At 47.6% G+C, this 26,332-nt stretch overlaps 1 protein-coding gene and 1 long non-coding RNA gene across 3 annotated transcripts in view; one reads left to right on the top strand and one right to left on the bottom strand.

Annotated features, from left to right (window-relative positions):
• The window catches only part of PLXNA4 (plexin A4), a 580,684-nt gene that overhangs the window by 116,405 nt on the left and 437,947 nt on the right, over window positions 1-26,332 (top strand). The window lies entirely within an intron of this gene.
• Window positions 8,425-9,970, bottom strand: LOC310743195. Its single transcript, XR_014538874.1, has 2 exons — window positions 9,803-9,970; window positions 8,425-9,302 (listed from the first exon to the last, which is right to left on the bottom strand). It is a non-coding gene; the product is annotated as an uncharacterized lncRNA (long non-coding RNA).

Here is a 26,332-nt window from a genome sequence, read left to right as displayed (position 1 = left end):
ATGTGTGGTCCATGCCGTTCAAACCTGCTAAGCATGGAAAACCCAAGAAGAACTAAGCAAATATCTCAAGGGTCGCTTCTCCCCGTATGAGCCGACTTAGACCCTGAGATCATAATCCGAGGTCCTTCTTCATGTGCCTCCGCCACAAGAGGTCCAGAGGGTGGCAACATGAGAACAGGCCTTTTTTGCAGTGGCTCCCTGTTTGTGGAATGCTCTCCTCAGGGAGTCTCGCCTGGCCCCTTCATTGTGCACCTTTAGGCACCAAGTGAAAACATTCCTCTTTCACCGGGCCCAGGGCTATTTAACGGTCTATGTCCTTTAACTTGTGTTTGTAGAAGGGGAGCGGTTATGGGTTTGTTTTGTTTTTGTTTTCTGTATTTTGTGCTTTTGTTTTGTATTTTTACGCTGCGAACCACCCTGAGATCTTTGGATGAAGGGCAGTATACAGATTTAATAAATAAAAATAAAATAAATAAATATGTGCAGCGAGTTCAACGCTGTATTAGTCACAGTGGCTAAGCAGTGTTAGAAATTAGACAGGCGCCAGATGTGTTTTGATACTTGCAGAAGTACCAGAAAGGGTTACTTCCGGGTTTCGCTGCTCGCACATGCGCAGACGTGCAAAATGACATCATGCACATGCGCAGAAGCGGCGAATCGCAACCCGCACGTGCGCAGACGCGCCACTGCGGGTTGTGTTCTTTTCATGTTGGGAACGGGCCTCCGGAATGGATCCCGTTCACAACCAGAGGTACCACTGTATTTGTTTTATTGTGGATTGTTTTATTTGATGTTTTAATGTGCTGCAAATTGCTTTGGGATTTGTCCTTTAAAATATAAAGTGGTACAGAAATGAAATTGAACAATGACAACAACTTTCATTGTATAAAAAACAGTGTCTAGGCATTCCATTGTGGCAACTGTAACCTAGGCTTTAAGGCGCCATTTAGCAATTAACTTAATATATCTGAGTTTCTAACTCTGTGGCTAACCAGATGGCTTCAGAAAACCTGCAAGCAGGGCATGTAGGCAACAGCCGTCCTGGCACTGCTGGATTAATGTGCAAGCTACTCTTTTTTTTTTTTTAAAGTCAAGTTTTACATATTTTCAAGAAGTAACTAAAATAATTAAAGCACCTGTTCAGGCCTCTCCACAGCTACCATTGCTGAATATGTGGACCAATATGTGAAAGCTTGTTGATCTAAAGAACTTTAGACAGGATGTTAGTTGCAGCTCAGTAGTCCAGCAATGGAAAACCTTGAAAAGTCTACTTTTGTTTTTGAAATTAAGGACTTTGGATATTGCGGGGGTGGGGTGGGGATAACACATAGGTTGTGTGTCTCTAGAGGGATGCAGGATCCAGAAGGCTTTTAGGTCATCTGCTGAGATTTTATTTCCTGTACCTCGGGCTTAGACACTCAACCTTCACAATCCATGCCAGTTCAGGAAATATGGACGTCTCAATTTATGTTTCTTTCTCCTTTTATTCAATGCTTGCTTTGCATTTGGTATGATGTAATACCCTGCTACCACGCTTGTGTTAGCAATGGTCATTGTGCTACAATGATTTTTTAAAAAGGGAAGAGAGTTTTTACATAATTTGTTGAAAAATAAAGGTAATAGGAAGAACAGACTCTAAAAGAAACATTGTTCTAATATGATGCAAATATACCCAACGGCTACACAATTATTTGCTGTGCTGTGTTTTTATAAATCTATGCAGAGATAACTATATTATAGTTTTCATACATGGTAAGCAAGAAATCACAAGTTATTTTCATTTAAATGGAAACAGGCTTTTTGCAAGTTTTGTTTTAGTTAGATTGCTAGTTTTTAGTTGCATCCTTGCCTATGCACCAGCATATATGCAAATACAAAATTTGATTATGTTTTCATTGCCCTTCCTGCTAGAATAATACACATTCCCCCCTCAATGCCATAGGCTCCTTAATTTTTACACACTTTAGAGCAGGTATATCCATCCTGGAGCCCTGGTTGCTGGACTACCTCACCCATCATCCCTGGCCATTGCCCATGCTGGCTTGGGCTGACAAGAGTCGTCCATCAACGGCTGAAGGGCACAGCATTGCCACCCTGATTAGGACCTCAGCATGACTTAATCCAGCCCTGCTCTCCCCTACTGTTGCTCCCAAGCAACTGCCATTCAGTGGCATAGATTCTACTGATTCCCTTCTGCATCTCCTGGGCGCTGGAAGCAGAGGAGAAGGGGTTAACATGCATCCTTTGCCACCTTCCTCCCGCTCAGTGGTGTAGCGTGGGTTGTCAGCACCCGGGGCAAGGCAAGTAATTTGCGCCCCCTAACCCGTGGATTTGCGCCCCCTAACCCGTGGATTTGCCCTAACCCCCAGATGTTGTGCCCGGTGCAGCCGGCCCCCCCTGCACCCCCCACGCTACGCCACTGCTCCCACTTCCTGTGACCTTGCTTGCACCAGTGCTGGCACTATGTTAGGGTTCCCAGACATGTCCAGGGGGGATTTCAGAAAATTGGCAAAATTTTCCCCAAAAAAGCTTGTGTGTCATGGTCCGGTCTATGGGTGATCGAAGTCCCGGCTGAGGATGTTGGGACCGGGGGCAAGATGGCGGGGTGGGAGCAGGAATGAGAGTCCAGAAGCCAGGGATCCGAGGGTCAGGAAGCAGGGAGTCACGAAGTCAAGGGTCCGAAGGTCAAGAAGCAAGGAGTCACGAAGACAAGGATCCGAGGGTCGAGAAGCAAGGAGTCAAGGAGCTGAGGTCCGAGGAGCGAGGAGCGAGGAGCAGGAAGCAAGCAGCCAAACAGCAAGGCAGGAAACATGTTGCTGTGGCAAAGAACCGAAGGGAAATGCTGACCTTACATCCCTTCCCGGCTCTTGCCACCAGGTGCAGTGAGTTACCAAGCAGCCTCACCTGTGTGGCCACGCCTTGCCTCTCTAGAACAAACTTAGTAAGGCCTCAGTCCTGCGAAGCCCTACTGGTCACAGGCCCTGGCTCCTGCACGCACTCCTGACAGTGTGGGATGTAATCCACTGAAAGCAGTCAAGTACAACATTCCTTGTTTTGCTAGAGTGGACATGCAAGGGGATGCTTGGTCCAGCCAGTCGAAACTTCCAGATCCTCCTGGGCTGGAGCATTCTTCCTTGCATGTGACTAGTGGTTGGGCGTGACCTTTCCAGACTTGGTAAAAGGACAAGGCATGCTGCCACGCTCTCCTCTCTTTTCCATCTTCCTTTCATCCTGTGAACTGCTGGACTGCTAACCTGCAGTCACTAGGTCAACCCACATATGGGGTAAACCTATTTGTATATGCTTGTAACTTTAAGTCTTAAGCCTGCCTTCAGGAATCACACTGTGCTGTCTGATCGTAAACTTTCTTTTCATTTCTTATGAATAAGACTGTGGTGTCTTTATTCTTTTAGGCGGGATTCAAGGGGTCTTAACCAGGAAAATATCAGAACACATTTCAATCTGGACAAGCCAGATGGAATTGCGTATTGACTTAAGAAACTCACACGAGCTTGCAACTAGTTTTCTGCTGTGTGTGAGATGGGGAATGTAAGTTCCGCTAAGTAAAGGAACTTGCTAGCGCAAGTTAGGAAGGATATTAATGTTAATGTTAATAAACAATATATCCTCTCCTGCCAACCTGAAAATTCCCACATTGCTCAATGACTTTTCCCCCAAGAGCTCAGCAACTCAAGGATTTTCACTCCTTGAAATATGGCAACCCTAGCTATGTGGGATCATCCCTGACTCTTGCACACATGGCATATAAATAGCTGCCTGCAGGCTGCACAAATCTCACTTTCTTTCATTGCAAGATGCCCAGGATCCTTCAGTCTGAGATCCACATCCCCATATACTTGGCAGCAGAGTCCAGAGCCTGCAGCAGTCCAGAGCTCCAACACCAGTTGCTGGACACAGCAGGAGAGGAGAATGCATAGGTCCCATAGGGTTGGCCCCTGTGAAAACAGTTTGCTAGAAAAGATGGGTGACATTGGTCTGACGCAGCAGGCTCTTCTTACGTGAAACCTTCATTTTTACATTACAGCATTATTACAACTGCATATCGCGTAGCTCATTTCGTACATCAGAGTTAGGTTGGTTTCTAGATGCTACAATGAACTATTACTTGCTGCTTCTGGTCTTTCATTGCATACCATTCATTTTACCCTTAGCTGTGCTGTTTCTAGTGCTTAAACTGGTGTCAGGAATGAGCCAGCTCCAAGTGAAGATTTGTAGCCAACTGCAGAAAGCAGCCAGGAACAGAGAGGCTTAGATGATAGTCAGGTAGGGGAGAGCCAGCAGCTGCAGACTCTGGCTCTTCCTGACCTTGACGGGCAGGCTCATAAGGCAGTAGCTTGAGAGCAGGCTAGAACACAGCCAAAGCTTGCAGGAAGCGCAAACAGGCGCAAATTGACTCAGAGACAGCCTCTCAGAACAGGAAGAGGTTGGAGCTGATCCACTAAGTCTGAAGAGTCGGAGAATGGGAGAGCTGCTAGATAGAAAGCAAAACAAGAGACGTGAGGGTCGTAAGTTCAATATCTTCTGTAGACGTTGGAAGGAGTCTTCAGAAGGGTCATCTTGAGTAATGATGCTGGAGGCTTTGTTTGAGTAGTCTGGAGCTATTTGTTTTTGCAATAAATCCTTTAAAATTACCTACACTTTCTGTGTTATCAAAGCTGGGAACCTGGACTCCTGACAACTGGCTCTTAGCATCTGGGAACGGTAGATTATGCCACAAACTCCAAATACGCTAGCATAGCCATGCTTACAGCAAGGATGCAGAACTTGAGGACCTACTAATGTTTCAGGTCTACAGCTCCCATCATTCATTCTTTACCACCAACCATACTAGCTGGGTCTGATAGGAATTGGAGTTCAACAATAAATGCAGCAACATCAAGTGATGTAAAGGTATGTGTGGATCTGGCCCAAGTCAATTTACATTCCACACTGATTCTATTCTGGTCACTGCTGCCTTTCTCGCTTGACTCTTCCCAATTACCTCCACTGCAGTCCTCAGAGAGACAAGCAAAGAGGGAGATAACCTTGAAGTTTTCTCAGAGATGCGAAGCAAGAACATAACCTTTAATAAAAATGGAAATTTTTTTTAAAAGGGAGAAATGGGGGCAAGAGGTGAGGGCTACAATCCTGCTTGCAAATAACCCAGATTAGTATTCACCCTTCTTTAAAAATATACATTGCAAAAAAGAGCATCTTTTATCATTCCGGTGATCAGCAGTGAATCTATAAGGATGATGTGTGGATTTCCCCCATTATATTCTGTCAATAAATATCTCATGGGTTCGCTCTGCCCTATGTTCAGCTACTCCTAATTTTTGGCTGGACTAGGAGAACTCCCAAAATTATTTCTGGAATTTGAGCCTCCAGTTCACGGCAGTTTTCAGTTTCTCCAAGTCAACTGCCTTTCCATCAACTCCACTCTTAATTACCTATATGCACACTGTAAGCAAGCAGTCTTGATGTGACTGTTCATATGGCTTAATCAAGGCTATTTTTCTGCAGTCATTTTACTGATGTGTGCATGTGTTCCTCTGCTCTCGCAGAACACCATGACCGCCCCCCCCCAAGCTTAGCCAACTGTAGCCATATCAACAGTGCTTTTTGTGGGCACAATTAATGAATGGGGAAAAGGCTTTTTAGAGCCTTCAGATTCATGGCAATTTTAAAACTGGGCACATGTAGAGATCTGTAAATTTTTGTGAGAGAGGGAGAGAGACCAAAGAAGAGGAAAAAGAAAGAAAAAACCCATTTCCAAAGCTCAGAAATAAATTCAGGTTGGGAGACACAGTTTGTGAATGGCTACGTCAACTTCCAGGAATCCCAACACCTCTTTTCTATCATGTGTGACTACCGTGAATGCTATGATTTTTGCACAAATCCATAAATATATATCTGGGACACTGCATGGGATTCAGCACCCTGGGAGCCTCAGTGTTCTTTTTTATTTAGAACAAGTTTGTACAGTGGTACCTCGGGTTAAGAAGACAGGAGTGCCTGGCGTGCTCTGGTCCCATGGGGTCACGAAGAGTCGGACACGACTAAACGACTAAACAACAACAACAACCTCGGGTTAAGTACTTAATTTGTTCCGGAGGTCCGTTCTTAACCTGAAACTGTTCTTAACCTGAAGCACCACTTTAGCTAATGGGGCCTCCCGCTGCCGCCGGAGCATGATTTCTGTTTTAATCCTGAAGCAAAGTTCTTAACCCGAGGTACTATTTTTGGTTAGCAGAGTCTGTAACCTGAAGCGTATGTGACCGGAGGTACCACTGTAGTTGCCTTAGCTGTAAAGATAGGATGATGTCTGGTGTTGATTCTTCAAAACTAGAGTGGGACATTGTGGAATTTCTGGAGGCCAGTGCCCTATGTAGCTTTTTACCAGTGCTATTCCCAGTGAGTGGGGACACCTTTAATCAGATCAACTTGTGTTAGCGAAAAGGGCAGGCAAGAATCCAACACAGAACTCCAGGAAGGCCACTAAGCTATGTTCTGGTTGCAATAGACTCGTCACTGTTATTGCACCCAAAGTGTAATCTGGAACATCCTCAGAGCTTTCTTCCTTGAATCAAGCTTCCATAGGATTTCAAGAGAAGCAAGGAGGCAGAGGAGGAGGAGGAGGAAGAAGAGAAGAAGTTTCCACTGGATTTCATCTAAAGAGATGTTCATAGGGTCGTAGGAAGGTGCCTTATATTGAGTCAGACCATTGGGATCCACCTAGTTCAATATTGTCCACACTGACTGGTGGCATTTCTTCTGGGTTTCAGACAAGGTGTCTTCCCTTGCCTTACCTGGAGATACTGATCTGAGGGACAAGTTGCATAGTTTAGTCAGAAGATCAGCAATGCCACATTTTTAGTTCTTCGAGAACTCTTGCATGGATTTTATCCAGGCCTGGCAATTTCCCAATTTTTATTTTGTCTGTTGAGCCTAGAATTTTGTCTCTCATCCCTTCCATCTGCCTGAGTCCCTCAGACTCCTTTCTTGCAAGTTCAGGCAATGGGAGAAGAGGGAGCAAGCTAACAAAATGAATTTCAGTAGGGACAAATGTCAGGTTCTGCACGTAGGCAGGAAGAACCAGGTGCACAAATATAGGATGGGGGACACCTGGCTTACTAGCAGTACATGTGAAAAGGATTTAGGGGTCTTGACCACAAGCTTAACATGAGTCAACACTGTGATGTGATGCAGCAGCAAAAAAAAGCTAACGCTATACTAGGCTGCATCAACAGAAGTATAGTGTGCAGATCAAGACAAGTCATAGTACCACTCTATTCTGCCTTGGTCATACTGTGTCCAATTCTAGGAACCACAATTTCAGAAGGATGTTGACAGAGAAGGGTGACCAAGATGATCAAGGGTCTGGAAACTAATCCTTATGAGGAGGGCTTGAAGGAGTTGGGTATGTTTAGTCTGGAAAAGAGGAGTCTGAGAAGAGATCTGAAAGCCATCTTCAAATATCTTAAGGCTGTCACATGGAAGAGGGAGCATGTTTGTTTTCTCCGGCTCCAGAGGGTAGGACTCGAACTAATGGCTTCAAGTTACAAGAAAGGAGATTCTGACTAAACATTCGGAAAAACTTTCTGACACTAAGAGCTGTTCGGCAGTGGAACAGACTCCCTCGGGAGGTGGTGGACTCTCCTTCCTTGGAGGTTTTTAAGCAGAGGTGGGACAGCCATCTGTCATGGATGCTTTAGCTGAGATTCCTGCATTGCAGGGGGTTGGACTAGATGACCCTTGGGTCCCTTCCAATTCTATGATTCTATCTGCCCTATATATTCTACTGTGAACAGACAGAAATAATTCATTCTGTTTCTCTGCAATGTCCTTATCCTCCTTTAGCACTCCTTTGACTCCATACCTGAAGGAGCGTCTCCACTGACCGGACACTGAGGTCCAGCACCAAGGGCCTTCTGGCAGTTCCCTCACTGCAAGAAGCCAAGTTACAGGGAACCAGGCAGAGGGCCTTCTCGGTAGTGGCACCCACCCTGTGGAATGCCCTCCCATCAGATGTCATAGAGAACAACAACTACCAGACTTTTAGAAGACATCTGAAGGCAGCCCTGTTTAGGGAAGCTTTTAATGTTCAATAGACTATTGTATTTTAATATTCTGTTGGAAGCTGCCCAGAGTGGGTGGGGAAACCCAGCCAGGTGGGTAGAGTATAAATAAATTATTATTATTATTATTATTATTATTATTATTATTATTATTATCCAAGTTAGGCAGTCTTTTGTTACTAATGTATATAAGAACTTCTTCTAATTAATGGTTCACACATGGGGTGAACAAGAGCGATGATTCACGAATGCTGGTTTCCAGCTGGAAGGTGTCTGTTGACAAGTTCCACAGCTCCCGATGCCTCAGTCATTCACAGGCACCCTGGACTCCTTCGGGAGGAATGGCGGGATATAAATAAATTTAATAAAATAAAATACTTCACGGTTCCGTGTGCACGCTTTGTTGACTCATCGCTGGCTCGATGGAATGCTGATCGCAAATCTCTTTTGACTTCTTGCTTTATCTAAAGCTTTAAATAACCGTAGCTCAGAGACTAAAGCACAAGTCATACCACATGCATATCAACTGCACAACTGTGTGCAGCAAAGCCCTCTGGGGTGATGTTCCAGCCGTCGGCTGAAGTAGGGGTGCTTGCAAAACCTTCCCCATCCATATTCCTCTCTGGATTTTGGGGGTTGTGAAGGACCCAGTCTTCATTCTGGAACGGCAGCCATACACCAGCAATCCAGAAATGTTCTGCTGTCACCTCTGTGAGATGAAAGCTTAGCTGAGGTGAAAAGTTCCAGCCTCCTCTTGCTGAAGCATCAGATTGCCTGCCTTCCCTGCTGCCTTTTACAATGGCTGAATAATTTTCTTTTTTGAACAGAGCCTTTTGTTCATTGTGACACGGCTGCTTTGCGAAACATCAAGCATGATTACTGAATTATTGGTGATGTTCAGGAAGTTGGGGGGGAAAGAACACACACACACAGTTCTCCGAGAAATTATTGCTGAGCAAACGACTTGGCAAGGAGGAGAATGACGGCAACCTTAAGATTAGCCGCGCCACACGTTGTCTCGGAAGAGCTGGGAACTTTGAACAGTTGTGGTGGGTGACCTTTGCCTGAAAAGGAAACAAAGAAGAGTGAACAGGGAAAAGTTTTGCGTGGACAGGCAGAGTCCCACAAACCCTGGGCGGCCCCCGTGTGGAATAACAACTCAAGACAACGTGCTATGGGATTAAAATTGGCCACAACTTTATTTTGTTTCAGATGTGCATAGACCTTGGCTCAAACATTGGGTGTTTATCCCTCCCAGTCCCCCGCCGGGGACCTGGGGAACATCAGGGTTATCCAGTGTGTGTGTGGGATGAGTTGGCTCTGGAGAACATATGTTCAAGCAGAGAGAGCCCGCCCCCGTTACACCGCCGTCGCAGGGGAGAGCAATGACGACCTCTAGGCGTACGGCCAGAGCCTCCCCTCAAACAACCCCTTTAACGGGGAACCCTGGTATTGCTGCTGCAAAGAGGAGGGGGCGTGGGTCACCGCTGCACGCCCCCTCCTTATTTAGGGAAGATAGACTAAGCCCAAGGCCTGACACCCCCAAAGTTGTGACGTTTTGCTATGGGAAAGGCAAACCTGCCAATGCAGGAGAATTCCTTCCCGGCCCTTCAACAGCAACCCTGACGTAGCAGCGCCTGCGTACCTGTGGAGAAAAGGTTAACCTGCAAAAGAAGTCTTAACTGAGGGTGGGTAGGGTGGAAGAAGCTCTGGAGCCAACTGACGATTCCCAGGTAAGATCCTCCCCCTATTGTGTGGGCAGGTAGTCCCTCCCCCTACCTGGCCTGGTCACCTTGGCAACGCCTCCCCAGGTGGGATTGGGCAACTGGCTGAGGTAGGCGGAGACCTCCAGGTATCTCACCTAGGGAAGGCGAAGCCAAGCCTGTACTAATGGTGCCGCATAGGGTCCAGGGGGCTGCGCGCGACCACGCAAAGGGCGCCCCCCATTTAATGTGGGGAGTGGCCATTCCTCCTTCTCTCATAACACTAGAATGAGTGGACAACCAAAGAAGCTGAGTGTTGGAAGATGCAAGACAGATAAAATAAAGCTTTCTCACAGTTAAACTGTGGAACTTCCACCCACAGGAAATAGTGATAGCCACCAACCTAGATGGCTTTAAAATAGGATTAGACAAATGCATGGAGGAGAGGAATATCAATGGCTGCCAACCCTGATCGGTATGCTCTGTCTCCATGTTCAGAGGCAGCGATGCTTCTGAAGGCCAGTTCCTGGAAACCACAGGAGGGGAGAGCAGCTCTTGTGCTCAGATCCTCCTTGCAGGTTTCCCATGGGCATTTGGTCAGCCACTGTGAGAACAGGATGCTGGTCTAGATGGGCCATGGGCCTGATCCGGCAGGTTCTTGTTCCTCTGAAGCTTTCCTGGGGCTCCTTAACTATAAAATAAATAATGGTGGATTTGAAAGTCAGCATACAGCGTGGTGTAGTGGTTAAGAGCGGTGGACTCGTAATCTGGTGAACCGGGTTCGCTTCCTCGCTCCTCCACATGCAGCTGCTGGGTGACCTTGGGCCAGTCACACTTCTCTGAAGTCTCTCAGCCTCACTCACCTCACAGAGTGTTTGTGGTGGGGGAGGAAGGGAAAGGAGAATGTTAGCTTCGTTGAGACTCCTTAAGGGGAGTGAAAGGCGGGATATCAATTCCAAACTCCTCCTCCTCCTCCTCCTCTTCTCCTTCTTCTTCTTCTTCTTCTTCTCCTCCTCCTCCTCCTTCTTCTCCTCCTCCTCCTCCTCCTCCTCCTCCTCCTCCTCCTTCTTCGTCCAGGTTTCTACATGGTACAACCTGCTCTAGAGCAGCCTTTCTCAACCTGTGGGTCCCCAGATGTTGTTGAACTACAACTCCCATCACCCCTAGCTAGCAAGGCCAGTGCTCAGGGATGATGGGAGCTGTAGTCCAACAACATCTGGGGACCCACAGGTTGAGAACCATTGCTCTAGAGTCTTCAGCACAGGATGGATTACAACAGTAGACAGCTCCATATGGGAAATGTTCCCTGTAACTGTAAGGCAGGTGTGGGGGACCATTGACCTCCCAGAAGTTGCTGAATTCCCAACTCCCATTGGGCCCACAAGCGCCGCCAATGTCCAGGGATGATGGGTGTTATGGTTCAGAAAGATCTGGAGGGCCAAGGGTTCCCTACACCTGCTGTAAGGAGAAAGGTTTGGAAGCTCGAGAAAAGATGGCCGAGGATCCAAAATTTTTGAAATATGCTGAGAGCGAGTGAACAACCATCTGTTACGTCCATTAAAGACAAGAACAACTGGATCTGTGTGCAGTTTCCCCATGGCAGCCTTCTCTGCAAATAACCTTTCAGACTGACTTTGCCCACCAAGATGGCCATTGGGTCATTCTGGGCAGGAAAGGGTATAAAAGAATTTCCTGTTCCAGCTTAGCTTTGCTTGAGCAACAAGGTCTTCCTGAGCTCTGGTGTGATCCTTCTTGATTTGTCCCATTGTCCTGCTATACTTGGTTGTTGTTGTTGTTGTTGTTATTATTATTATTATTATTATTATTATTATTATTATTATTACAAGAACACACATGGAATAAAAGGACAAAATTCTCAAGCAGCTGTGTGAGATGCTGGAATGTCTAAGAGTCTTTGGGCATAAGCAACAGACACATAATCACCCTTCATGGGTTAAGATCTTCGATTTATTCCACTGAGATTTACTGGAGCTTTTTTCTTTTCATCTCATTTCCTCCCTCTTGAGAAAGAAAGGATGAATTAAAGAAAACAAAGCCAAGTAAACATTTGCTGGCAACTAGGGAAGGAAGGTGGTACGGGAAAGATTACTTCCTCTGGTCTTTTGGAATTGTTATCATATTAAACTCCTGTTTCGCAGGTGTAAGTATTTTCCTATCCAGCAGCATATCTTTTCCCCTGGACAGTGAAATTGCTATCCTCTCTCACGGTATAAATTACCTGTCAGAGCCTTTTAGGTACTTTCAAGCTGGTTAGTTCAGAGACAAGGGAGCAAGCAGAAGGCTGACTGGCTTGGCTTTGGGGAAGGAGGAGGTGTGGGCGGTGGAGTTTTCTTTTATACTTTAGAGCCGGTGGTTGCCTGTCACAATGTTATTTTCCTTTATCTCCTTGAGTTTGTGTGACTTGACAGGCCCATAGGACAGCAGCAGCCTTCGAGGGCCAGGCCTGGCCTTTTACCAAAGGGCATTTCATGTCTGACTTGAGCCAGGTAAAAAAGGTAAAAGGTAAAGGACCCCTGGATGGTTAAGTCCAGTCAAAGGGGACTATGGGATTGGGTGGCATTCAGATTGAAACTGTTGTATCCTAGGTAAAAAAAAAAGGTATAGGTAAAGGACCCCTGGATGGTTAGGTCTAGTCAAAGGCAACTATGGGGTGTGGCACTCATCTCACTTTCAGGCCGAGGGAGCCGGCGTTTGTCCACGGACAGCTTTCCAGGCCATGCGGCCAGCAGGACTAAACTGCTTCTGGTGCAACGGGGCACTGTGACAGAAACCAGAGCGCACAGAAACACTGTTTACCTTCCCACTGGAGTGATACCTATTTATCTACTTGCACTGGTGTGCTTGTAGCTGGAGCGGTACCTGTTTATCTACTTGCACTGGTGTGCTTTCGAACTCCGTTGCGGGGATTCGAACCACCAACCTTCTGATTTGCAAGCCCAAGAGGCCCAGTGGTTTAGACCACAGCGCCACCGAGCCAGTGTCCTACTTGAGCCAGGATGGGTTCTTAGCTTGGTGTGCTCAGAGATGAGGGGGGAGAGCACCTTGGATATCCTTTTGCTAGTTTCCATTAGTCACGTGAAAAAGGTAAAGCAATAAACCCACAATTAGCGGATAAGGGTGCATTGTTATTGGTGTGGCTTTATGTGGATTTGTCTCTCTCACTTGCTGGTGGTTCGGGTTTGTTGTGTCCTCTGTACACCAGAAAGCTCAGAAAATTGTCTGAAGGTCTGAAGCTGGTTCTGTAGGAGGTAGGTTGGCAGGTCTGGTCCTGTATGATATGTGGAAATGTGACCTCCTGAGAACGACACATAAGCTGTTCTTTGGAAAAAGATTGGGATATAAAAATATAAATGTCAAATACTTCATAAAGAGCTCCTTGGGCAAAATACAGTGGTACCTCGGGTTGCAAACGCTTCAGGTTACATACACTTCAGGTTACAGACTCCGCTAACCCAGAAATAGTACCTCGGGTTAAGAACTTTGCTTCAGGATGAGAACAGAAATCGTGCTCAGGTGGCGCAGCAGCAGCAGGAGGCCCCATTAGCTAAAGTGGTACTTCAGGTTAAGAACAGTTTCAGATTAAGAACGGACCTCCGGAACAAATTAAGTACTTAACCCGAGGTACCACTGTATATAATGCATTTTGAGGTAAGAGAGTTATCATAGGATTATGGAATTCTATCAGGGATGGGGTGGCGTCCAGATTGAAACTGTTGTATCCTAGGTAAAAAAAAAGGTACAGGTAAAGGACCCCTGGATGGTTAGATCTAGTCAAAGGCAACTATGGGGTGTGGCACTCATCTCACTTTCAGGCCAAGGGAGCTGGCATTTGTCCACAGACAAATCATGTGGCCAGCATGACTAAACCACTTCTGGCACAACAGGACACCGTGACGAGTGCCAGAGAACACGAAAACTCCGGGAGCGGAACCACTGTGCATGGGCCATTTTGTACTGCATGGCTTTCCTTCCCACCCAAATCTCTCTTGTGTCGTTTCTACTATCCTGACCCATACCATTTTCCAGCATACAATTCTGTGGCTTCTCAGACCCAAGTTAAAGAGTCTGGGCTTTTTAAAGCAGCAGCTGTTCTAAGAGAGCTTTGTAGTCGTGTGTGTGTGTGTGTGTGCGCACGCAGAAGAAGCCTTTTACAAAACTTTGTAAGTTTCCTCTCGTCTTCTTTCTCTCTGTGTTATTTTCCTCCCTTTGGAATTGTGTGGCCTATTGCGGGCTGGGAAGAATAGCTTGAAGCTGGGCAGAAAGAATAATCTTGTCATATAATCCAGAAAATATTGGTCAGCTGTCTTGTTCTGTAAAGCTGGCAGGCAAATTAACTAGGGCAGCTGTGAAGGGCAACAGAGAGTGTCTTCTCTGCTATAACCTCCCAAGGCTTTGCTTCCTATGCTCTGCCAGCTGCCAGAGAACAAGCAAAGCCTTCATTCACCAGTGGCCCCCTGGCTCACCTTTGGCGGTGCATACTTACCTATGGTCGAGAGTATTCGTTGCTTGGTTGGAGTGCTGGCCATGCCTGGTATGGCTAGGGTGCAGATGTAATATCAGGATACCTCTCTGGGCCTGCTCCATTTGATGAAGAGAACCACAGGCCAGGTCTCCTACAGCAGGATTTCAGAAGAAGAAGAGTTTGGATTTCCTATACCGCTTTATCACTACCCGAAGGAGTCTCAAAGCAGCTAACATTCTCCTTTCCCTTCCTCCCCCACCACAAACACTCTGTGAGGTGAGTGGGGCTGAGAGACTTCAGAGAAGTGTGACTGGCCCAAGGTCACCCAGCAGCTGCATGTGGAGGAGCAGGGAAGCGAACCCGGTTCACCAGATTACGAGTCCACCGCTCTTAACCACTGCACCACACTGGCTCTCAGCCAGAATACCAGATGAAGCTGGTAGACAGCTGCCCTTGACACAGCTGTGAGTCCAAAATGGGCAGCTGTGAGTCCAAAATGACTCCCTGGTCCTTCAGGGGCACCGCTACCCCATTCAGGACCAGGGAGTCCCCCATACCCGCCTGCCCCCCGTCCCCCCAAAATGGTACTTCTGTCTTTGCCCTCCACACCTTTTCTTTCTTTATTTTGCAGTAGAACCAGGCCCCTCCTCAGGTCCCTAATGCGCCACCACACATCACTACTGGGTTGCGTTTAGTTCATCCAAACGGCAGCGCTGAAAGCATCTGCAGATGGAAACGCGCGATGCCAAAGCAATTCCACTGGGAGATTTCAGAAACGAGAAGCATTGCGAAGGCTGGTGGGGGTGGGGTGTGTGTGCGTGCGTGCAGGGCAACCACCCCACCCCCAAAGCATTATTGGCCTCTTCCAGCGAGGAATCGCTAATCAGCCAGCTTGAGCTTCACCTGCTGTCACCTCTGAGACCTTCCTTTTATAAAAAGAAAAACCCACTCTGAGCTCTCTGGGCACCTAGCTCTGTCTGTCAGGGTGTTGATCTGTGGGAAGGGACAGCGGACCCTGGTCTAGACTTCACTGGCAAATGCTAGCGCTGATTAAAACAGACTGGAGTTTGAGCTACTGTACGTATAAAAAGGTTGCTATGGAAACAGGCATTCACTTCTGTCCAGATTTCAAAACTATGTTCTCTCTCTCTCTCTCTCTCTCTCTCTCTCTCTCTCTCTCTCTCTCTCTCTCCTTCCTACTCCCCCTTCCATTCTCCATCTTCTTTTGCTTCAGTTTTGTTGCTCCTGTTGATTGCTTGGTGAGCAACGACTGGGTCCACCTGTTGATGTGGTGGTTGCATGGACCGTACCACTTCGCAGCGCAGGCGAGGGCCGCTTTTGAATGCTCTTCCACTTTCAGACAAACATACAATCAAACAAGCACTTTCTGCAAGTAAAAAAAGCTGCTGCGTGAGCATTAAAGGTTCTTGTCCAGCCTTTTGCTTGATGCCCTAGATTTCTATTTGGAGGGTGTTACAGCATAGAAGAACATCTCTCCTTCCCCACCCCTTTGGAAAAAGAAATACCCCCTATATCCTGCAGTGGTTCTGCAGCTTGATTTTGCCACATGTGCAGCTCGGACCCAAGTTCATTCACACTACCAGATGCTTGCCCATTAGATTGAATGGGACACTGCCCCGCCAACCTTAATTGTCACATCCACCTGTCTTTGTATAAGCAGCCTAGCTAAAGGTCTGTCTCCAGGCACTGCAGTCATCTGCAAGGGATTCCCACAGGTCAGGATTGATGTTGCCAGCTTCCATGCCACATCTGCAGACATCTTTGTAGCACAGAGTTGGTCTGCCAACGGGCCTGGTGTCTGAAGCCAGCTCCCCGTACAGCTGCCCTTGGTGTTCCTGCCATCTACCATTCTGTGGATATGACCAAGCCAGGGTAGACGTCGCTGAGACAGAAATGTGAGCGTGCCAGGAATGTGGGCTTGGGAGAGCACATCTTTGAAATTCTGTCCTGCCATGTGATACCCCCAAAATTCCACAGACGTAGAGCATGTGGAAGGCATTGAGGCATCGCTTCTGACTTAAGTGGTGACACAAAAGAAGAACGGGGGGGAAACCATGGGACAACCAGAAGTGTGGATGAACCTCAGACCATGGGAGATGCAGCGATGTCCTAAGGAAAAGCGGGACATCCTAGGATCAAATCAGAAACCAGGACGGCTTCTGTAAATCCAGGACTGTCCCTGGAAAATAGGGACACTTCGAAGGTCTGTCATCCACCACCAAAAAAGTTTAGTACAAGCTGCAGATCTGCTTTTGCAAAGAGTCTTCCACGCAACCCACCTCCGTGTGGTGTGTTGCGGGGGGTGAGGAAGCCCTGCAAACCCCATGGGCTCTGGCTTTTCTCTGGTTACCTCGCTTCAGAGATATCTGCACTGCCTTTAACAACAGGGAATTCAGAATCTGCCTGCTGCTGCTGCTGCTGCTGCTGTCACCAGGAAGTCCTGAGCAGGCAATGACAGCAGCTGCGAAGTCCTAAGCTTGGCCTAGATTTGTTACAGCATGTAAGGCTGCTATCAAATCCTTTTGAAAGCCACTCGGCTGATGCCTGACAGCCCGGTTGCCTGTGGTTGGCTCACAGCAGCCCTTTCCCTCGCAGTCAGGTACTATTGCATAAGCCTCCCTGAGGGTTTGCCGAGCCGATTCAAAGGCTGCCTTGTTTGAGCAGATGATGCCAGATGGGCCAGACTCGAAATGTCAGCGAGGCACTAGGTTGTACGGCTGGGTTGCAGCAGAGCACCTGTGATGCAGCTCGGCTTTAGGATGTAGAATAAAGAGCGGCCACGACAGAGGGGGGCGTATAGAAGTAGGCATGGCGGAGAGAAAGGGCGCGGAGATAAGTTTCTCTCCCTCTCTCATTATACAACAGCCCAGGACCAGTGAAGCTGAACGCCAGGGCAGACAAAAGGACAGACAGCACACGATTAAACTGTGGAACTCATTCCCACATGAGGCAGTGATGGTCACCAAACTATATTGGTTTAAAAGGAGATTAGACAAATTCCTGGAGGAGAGGGCAACCGGGGCATGTGCAGAGTGCTCATTCAGCATGCCAGCGGAGTGTGCCAACGGAACAGCAAAACACCCGACAGTTCTAGGTAGGCTTAAGTCCCTTTATTGAAAGTACAGTGGTATACCTCTGCTTAAGAACTTAATTTGTTCTAGAGGTCCGTTCTTAACCTGAAACTGTTCTTAACCTGAGGTACCACTTTAACTAATGGGGCCTCCTGCCTCTGCTGTGCGATTTCTATTCTCATCCTGAAGCAAATTTCTTAACCCGAGGTACTATTTCTGGGTTAGGGGAGTCTGTAACCTGAAGCGTCTGTAACCTGAAGTGTCTGTAACCTGGGGTACCACTGTATAGTGCAGTTCCACAGCTTATAGGTTACATAGTGTTGTAATACAGAGATTTTCCCGCAGTATATAGTCTCCTTGCAGCGTTCCAGCGCAGACTAAGACTCCTGGCCAAGGGGCCAAGAGCAAAGTGGCTTCAAACACAAGTGTATTTATACTTTAGATCGTGCTGAGTCAGTCTTGCATGCTTGCTGACTCACTCTCACATGCTTAACTGGTTGCAAGCGCTGGAGAAACACACCCGGAATTAACCTGCAAACCTAACTTAACCTGTTCTTTTTCTCTGCATGTATAAACCCCTCACGTATTAACAAGGGCTATCGATGGCTACCAGCCACGATGACTTTGCTCTGCCGTTCACAGTTGGAGGCATCATTGCTTCTGAATACCAGTTGCTGGAAATGGCAGGAGAGAGAGTGTCCTGCTTTTGCATCTCTGTGGTTGGTTCCCACATAGGATGCCAGACTAGGTGGGCCATTGGTCACATCCAGCAGGTCCCTTATGACGTTTTCATAGTTGAACTGTGGAGTTGTCTTTCACCAGAGGCAGGGATGGCCACCCACTTGGACGGCTTTAAAAGAGGATTTGAGGAAATTCACGGGGGATAAGGCTTTCAGTGGTTACTACCCACAATGTCTGTGTTCTGCCTTCATTGTGTGGCGAGTTCCCGCCCCACCAAGTGGAAATAATGACACATGACACAATTAGTAAGGCTAATGGGATAAATAAGGCCACAACTTTATTGGTTACAGGTGATGAGCGGTATTGGCTTAGGCATTGGTCCTAACCGACTATATCCAACTTCAGCCCGTCCGCTTGAAGTCTGGGAAGGGTTAACCACCATTGGGTGAATCCTACTGATGCACATCAACTAGGAACTCCCCTGGGGTCACCGCTAGGGGGCGTGCCTTAGGCCCTCACCTCCATAGGCTTCGGACAGGACCACACCCCCCCCGGAATCCTTTATCGGACTACCCTTCAATATGCGGGGCAGGTGATGGCGCTTCCTCCCCTCTTCCATCTACAAAACAATACCAAAGCTTAACCACCAATACCAAGAAAGTTGTGACGATTTGCTACGAGGTAGGTGGAAACCAAGTGGAAAAATTCCTACCAGGCCCCTCAACAGCGACCAGCCAAGGTCCATAGCAAGGTCAAAGGCAAAACCTTATAGGGCGGGAGGGTGGAAAACCAAACAGCTGAGGAGCGGTAAAGAGGGAGATCCCCATCCGCGTCCTGCTTTAAATAAGGCAGGCCATGCCCCCAGTGCCAGCCAATTGGCTGGCCAGGGGGTGACACGGCCGGGAATCCCCCCAATCGTGAGGGGGCTGGGACCGTGAAGCCCGCAACCCCACCTCCTCTGAAGGGCGGAAGTGGCTTTGTCAGGGGCAATGCGATGCTGATTTCCAGTTTCTAGGAATCAGAGATGGGACAGGGATGTGGCGCATCCTGTTTTGCTGCCTGGGAACAGGCCGCAGCACCCACCTCGCCTCCTTTATCTGGTTTGCATGGCAGCACCTGTGAAGTGGCAGCAGCAGCAGGTTCTGGCAAGACCTCCTCAGAACCTTCTGGTTCTTCTGTGCTCTGCTACGTATCATGAGATTTCAGTGAGATGTCATGAGATTCCAGCAAAATCTTGTGAGATCTCAGTGCCACTTGTCCTCCAGCAATGGCGGCAGGCAGGGGCGCCCACAGGGGACACTGCTTCTTGGGCTTCTGCTGCCCAAGGCAACTGCTTCAGCCTGCCTCATGGCCAGGCCGGCCCTTGGTGAGGAGAGTGCTGTTGCGCCGAGTTACTGAGTTCTCCGTGGCATATGCAGCTATTGCAAAGTTTTAAATGGGTTGTTTCTGGTGCTAATCTGGATCCTGGCGTTATTTATTTATTTATTCACTCACGCTATGCTTTTCACAGTTAATTTACTGTAAGAAAATAGATCAGAGAAATGAGGGAGGACAGTTGGCAGCAGTTTAACAAACAGCTTCGGAGGAGAGATGGAGCAGGGAAGTTTGCGACGCATTCCACAGTGCACAATTAGCGTAATATTGTTTATTTTGTGAAAAGTCCTTTCAGAGTCCTGATTTACAGGCTGTCGCCCACCTAGCTGCACATTCAGATTCCCAACCACCTTGCTATTGCTCATCCTAGATTCCCATTCGCTGTGCTGGCCAGCTTGCTCTTGCACACAACGCTGGCTATTTCTCAGCAGCCTAGATTTAACTCTGCTCTGTTTTCCACAGGAAGGCATCCAGCAATGGCTGCACAATAAGGGTTCAGAAATCTATCGTTACTTTGGAGAACTATACATGTGCATATGTGGTTTTCCAGTCCTGAAAAACTAAAACTCTAGTTGGTTATTGCATCTGTATCATGCCTGTGGGTCATTCCATATCAAGTGATCCAACTTTAATGACATCCAATTTTCTCAATTCTGGGCTGAGCTTATTAAGGTTTTTGTGTAAAGGCCAAAATTGTCATTAATTTTTTTTTATTACCCTCATAACTCACAAACAGGATGAGATAAATAATTAAAATTTTAGATTTGAACTTAGTTTTGATCATTCAACAAGTGTACAAAATATTAAGAAAACTGGATGACATGAGGTAAAAAGTTAGATCGCTTGATATGGAATGACACACAACATCTCTTGTTTTTAAAGTGTGTTTTCTCTCACTACGGCTCACATTGATTTATTAATACCTTATTTATTCTTCTTTTATGATTCGACACCACTTGTGGGCTGGCTGTTATTACTTGATTGCTCTCTTTATTATTATTATTATTATTATTGATCACTGTTTTCGGTGGCCCTGGGCATGGTTAATGGAAAGGTGGGAGGTGAATATTTTAACTCTGAGGTGCAGAACATGTGGTCTGAGGCCCGTCCTGTGTTGGCTCTGAACCAACCTTTGCTGGTGCACAGCTTGTTAGAATTCCTGCTCTATGATTGCAGTCATGGGATTATTGTCTTTCACATGACGTGATATGTTTTGACTCCACAGAGTGGGAAGTGACGGAGACAGGATGTTTGTGTTACTGTGTTCCGTGAAGCGGGACTATTGTCCTTTGTTCTTTCTCTCTTTGCCGTCTGATGCTAGAGAGAGAGGGAGCCATGTTGCAGTGCTCCGTGTGTGTTTATATGTAAATAAAGTAGATTAGCCAAAATGCTGAGTTGTAGAGGTCTGTCACGCAAGGTGCACAAACTCTGTGGATCCCTAAGTGTGCCGAAATTGATTGGCATCGGTCGCTGTGATGTTCGGGCTGAAGAAAGCTTATGAAGCTCCCAAACGACCCACCAGGATGGAGAGAACATGCCAGTCGGGCATGTGTCTCTGCCAGGGTCCTACTCGAGTGTAGGCTGAACTCCTGACACAGCTATCCTCAGAATGTGGTGGCCTCTCCTTCCTTGGAGGTTTTTAAGCAGAGGTTGGATGGCCATCTTACTGGAGATTCTTTGCTGCGATTCCTGCATTTCAGGGGGTTGGACTGGACGACACTTCCCCTTGATTCCCTTCCAACTCTATGGCTCTATGACTCTGTCTTCCTTTCTGCAAAGTTTGAAAAGTTCTCACTGTATAGACAGAATTGCACAGGCGCTGGAATGGGGCAGAGAGCGTGTGCCCCTCCATTAATTATCTTGTCCTTGAAGCTTTGGGGTCAGGCTGTGACTGTGGGGTGGGCAAGCTTGTGTGTGTGTGTGTGTGTGTGTGTGTGAGAGAGAGAGAGAGAGAGAGAGAGAGAGAGAGAGAAGGAGAAGCAGAGCCTTGGATTCACTAGCCTGTAATTATATAATTCTCCCTTGTTATCTTTTCTAATTGTTCTCCGCACTGTTTCCGAAAATGACAGGAAACAATGGCAGATGGGGATGGTGTAGGAGGCAGCGGCAACCATGGCAGCCTGCCAGGGCGAAGGCAGGCTTCCCAGAGAAGAGGAGGAGGAGGAGGAGGAAGAAGAGAGCTCCGCAGGGAACTCAATGCCAGAAAGCTTGAATCAAAAGCAACACCTGACTCATCACCCGGAAGGGAGGGAGACCTCATTCACATCTTCTTGTGACCTCCGTGGGGCTCCATCATTCAAGGAGCTTCACCTCCCTCCCTCCCTCCCTCCCTGCTTGCCAGCTCCCCAAGGACTGATGTTTTCCTCCTCTCCTGTGCCCCAATGACGTGGATAAGGCCCCCGTGGGGGGTCGTTGCCCCATCGCCAGAGGAGATCTTGGGCTTGTCTCCCTGGCATTGAGTTGTTTGTTTGCTTGCCAAGTGGAGATTGGCTCATTAGTGGTGCTTTTCCTCTTCTTCATTTTTTTATTTTTTAGAAGCAGGATTTTAAGGAGGCTGGGAAACGGGAAACAGAGCATCTTGCAAGGAAGGCTCTTCTTCAAATATCAAACAATGGCAACTGACCAATAGCGGGGCGAGGCTGGGCGGCGGCAGAGATGGCAGTTTCTCCTCCCTGCTCCATCTTTCCCTCCAGACGGCTGTTACTGAGCAGTGTCTGGGCTTCTCCTCGTGTGCCAGAGCTGCTTGTTGTTTGTGGCAATGCCTGCCAGTTTGGAGAGAGTTTCGGGAAAAGGCCACATACCTTGCGGGATAATCCCCTCCCTTCCCACCCGCTGCGTTTTCAAGCCAGGGAAAAACAAAATGGAGGAAATAGAGGAAGGTTTGTCCAACTACACAGAGATCTGTGAGGACATGGTTTTCTGAATGGTAGCTGGGGGATTGTCAGTTGATCTCAAGAGGATGATAAAAGCCGTGTAATAGTGGAAGCAGGAAGTACCAACTCCTCCTTCCCTCCCCATTATTGGCCAGTGCAACCGTTGGGCAGAAGGAGGCCACTGCCTCAGGCAGCAGATGTTGTGGGGCAGCAGTAGAACCACCTCTTTGGCTCTTCCCCTCTGTTGGAGGGCAGAGGTGGGTGTGACAGCTGACCTGCCCTGCTTTTTTGCTATGCTGTTGCTAGCATTGAACTTTGAGTCAGTTCCCAGTCCAGTCAACTTCTGAACATGGAAGGGGAGCGCCATTTTGTCCTTTGCCTCAGGCGGCAAAATATCTTGTACTGCCTCTGGCACTGCGTGATAACTACAAATGAGGACCAGGGAGAAGTCCCCAAAGGCTGGCTTCTCTTCCCTCCTCAGAATTTGCCCATTTGTGGAGTTTGCCCATGGATCCATTTGGATTCAAGGTTTTTGGTAACTGTTGCAGGTGTATATTTGACTTGTATATTTGCAGTACTCAGGAATGCAGGGAGCCATGGCAGCACGTGCAACAAGGCTCAGAACTTGAGTACTCCTCCACCTTCACCTCAGTAACTTTGGGAAACCTAGGTGGTAGAAGGAAGGGCTCTTGAAAACTGATGCTTTTTGGCCTGAAAAGCCTTGGCACTCTGAGACCAATTTGTAGTTTGGATTTTTTTCCTTTCCAGACAGCCAAACATTATTAGATATAATAAAATGAGATTCTCTATTTTCAGAGTGGACTGTGATGGCTCAACGCATTGCTAATAATGTGCTCACTTCTGCAGATCCGAATGCTTTTGCAAGTGCCGCTCTAAAACCTTTTAAAAATACTTTTCATTATGGTTAATGTGGCATATAACTTGGGAAACATTTAAATTAAAAATGACAGCCTCTACAAGCAGAGCTACTAAACTCAAATTATTTGGTCGGTGCTGTTTTTTTCCTTCTGCTGTGAACATCCCTGGTCCTGGAGATGCACTTGGATTGATAAGTCTAAGTAACAATAACAACAACAACAACATACTGTTATTATTATGCCACATAGAAACACAACATCTTGGCTTCCCTCAATGGGTGTGCCTTCTCCTGAACCATAAGCATAGCTGTCAACCGTCCCTTATTTGATGGGAAAGTCCCTTATCCCAGTGCTGTGTCCCACTGCTGTCCCTTATTGATGATGTCCCTTAAATTTCCTGGGTTTTAAAGGAAGCAGCTCCTCACCCTCCCTCCCTCCCTCCCAGCTAGGGAGGAGGGAGGCTCCAACTGTGTTGCTTGGCTGCATTGCTCACCCAATAAGGAGTCTAAGAACGACTGGGCGGGGGGAGCTTGCATGCCTTGTGCCAATCAAATCGGCCACGTTGTCTGGGGACTCGCATTTGCTCAGTGCTTCCCAGCGGAGAGGTGACAGTGGTTTTCCTTGCTGCATCCCCTTTGCCGGGTTGCTGCGCTGGGGGAACCACCGCTTGAGGCTTTGTTTGGCTGCTGGCTGGGCTTTCTGCCTTTGGCTCGGAGGGCCTCAGAAGTTGAACATACCTGTGCTCTGAAAATCCCTTATTTTGGCTGCTGATCCCTTATTTTCGAGGCTGCTGGTCCCTTATTTTCAAATCTGTAAGTTGACAGCTATGACCATAAGGCATGGAATTTCTAAGAACATTCTTGAGAACTAGTTTTGCTGTGAATACCCTAAGTCACAGGTCTGGATGTCACACTTGAGACATATGTGTAGGTTTTTGGGGGGCAGGGTTGGTCGCGTTTTAGAGCCCAGGTGCAAACGTTGGACTCCAAACTGGGGCCAAGAATGCCCCAAAGGATCCACACAGGGTCTGAAGCTGATAGATCTCAGCACCCCCAGCGAAAAACCTTGATGTCTGGCTGTCTATGTTGCTCCTGTGTGGAACCTAGTGTGTAACCTAGGGTAGGAGAGAGCGAGGCTCAAATCGTCCTTGCTCCTTGGCAAGATGGTGCAAGCGGGCTGCTTTCCAGTTGTGCACCATGGCAAGCTACCACTGTGTGAGTAGCCATGTGTTTCCACTTGCTGTGACTTCTAGGATCCTTGGATGCAGCATCCTATGAAACTGGATTTGTAGCAAGCAAGCAAGCACTGGCCATGGGCTGCGTGGAGAGGCAGCCAATGGTGATGGAACAGCGATGGGTGCCAAACAGAGCCTTCTCCAAGAAGCAGTTTGGCTTCCCAATGCTCCAGGCCAAGAGCCCAATTTGCAGAGCAGAGTCTGGTCACTACCTGTTATTATCCTTACACCGATTCATCCCCCCTTACCCAAACCTTTCTCAGTGTGATGATTTCCCTTGCAGGCTAACATTGTTCCCCTTCGGCAGGGCCTTTGCCCAACTCCTGTTCCAGCCTTGCTTCTTCCAAATCTGCATACCTTTTCACAGCTGATCCCCCCCCCCATAATTGCCGTCCAGAGCTGATATTGCAAAAAAACGTGAATGCAAAAGCTCAGCAGCAGGCAGAGACGATTCATCCAGTTGCATCCTGCAAGCTTTGCACCCTGTGAAGTACCCTGGTCTACAGTGGGGGAGATCCTGTAGTGCTCTTCCCATATAAGCCTTAGAAGGGACACACTCCTCACCCATGGTTCAGACAGAGGCAGGCAACTCTTTCCATTTTTGTTTCTCTCCTTTTCTCGTTTTTCTGATCTTAAGTCCCATTGTCTGCATTTCCACATCGACTTGCAATTTCCCCCTTCTAAAACTCGCCATAAAAAATTCGCCAGCATTTTAGTGTGAATTTCTCCTAACATGAGGTATTTTGCATGTTACCTTCACCAACGTATGCATTGCTATGCATGGTTAACTCGAATATATATATGTGCATTTTTTGCACGTGCAACCTGGTTGGAGAACTGCATTGCAAAATTCGTAGAAGCGTGGATTTCAAATGATGGCTCTGTTTCGGTTTGCACTTTTGGAAGGTGCGAATTAGGCAGGTTCACCTTAAACGTGAACTGAGTTGAACGTCTCTCCCACCCCAACCATAGTTTTGAAGAGAACTGGAAATGGTGTGCTCTGGGAGGAGACAACATTCATTCATTCATCACATATAAATCCCACCGTTTTCTCAAAGGAGCTCAAGGCGGTGTGCATGATTCTCCCCTTCCTCATTTAATTTCTGAGAAGTGGTGACTGGCCCAAGTTCACTCAGTGAGGTTTATGGCCAAGTGAAGACTTGGCTGAGTGGGAATTTGAACCCCTGTCTCCCAGGTCCTAGTCTAACACCCTAACCACTGCACCATACTGGGTCATGTAGTGTTGGAGGCCACATTCCCCAGGGAGTTGGCACCTATGTCTATTCCCTATGATGTAAATTTATGGGTGACCGGCCCCTTCATGGGGAATTTTGCAGGTGCTCAGGCACCCAGGGCCCCAGGGAGTTGGCACCTATGTCTGTCTGTCTGTCTGTCTGTCTGTCTGTCTGTCTGTCTGTCTCTGCCAGTCCCTCTCCTTCCCTCTCTCTCCCCCCTACCCAAAACCTTGTGAGTTCTTTGGAAAGATCTGGAGAGGGCCTCATATGTAATGAGCAGTGCCTCCTCATTCGTGCCGTCAAAATGCTTCTCTCCCTCCAGCCCTAAAGATAAAAAAGTAGACGAGACTGGAATAGATGGCAAAATTAAAACGCTCTTCCAAACCTCTTCCTCTCCACTGCTGCTGTTTTCCCCCTGCGCTGCAGTCCTTTATTTTATTTTCTCTTTCCAAGCCTCTCTTCCCTGCCTCTCTTGTTCAGTTTTAATTGCTGCCTCTGGCATGTCCGAGCTGACTGGCCTCTGAACCAGGCTGTTCTCAGCTTCCTCCTGGATACAAATTCTATCCTTGCCAGTTTGCAATGCATGCTGCCTCATCAGCGGGGTGAGGAGTGATAAAATCATGCCCAGGCTACCTGCGGCCCATCCGTCCAGACCACTCCAGCTTGCAGGGAAAGTGGGAACTATTCATTTTCACAGAACA

The sequence above is a fragment of the Podarcis filfolensis genome (assembly GCF_964270895.1).
Source record: "Podarcis filfolensis genome assembly, chromosome: 10".
NCBI classification, from domain to species: domain Eukaryota; kingdom Metazoa; phylum Chordata; class Lepidosauria; order Squamata; family Lacertidae; genus Podarcis; species Podarcis filfolensis.
This window is presented reverse-complemented; position numbering and strand designations above follow the sequence as displayed.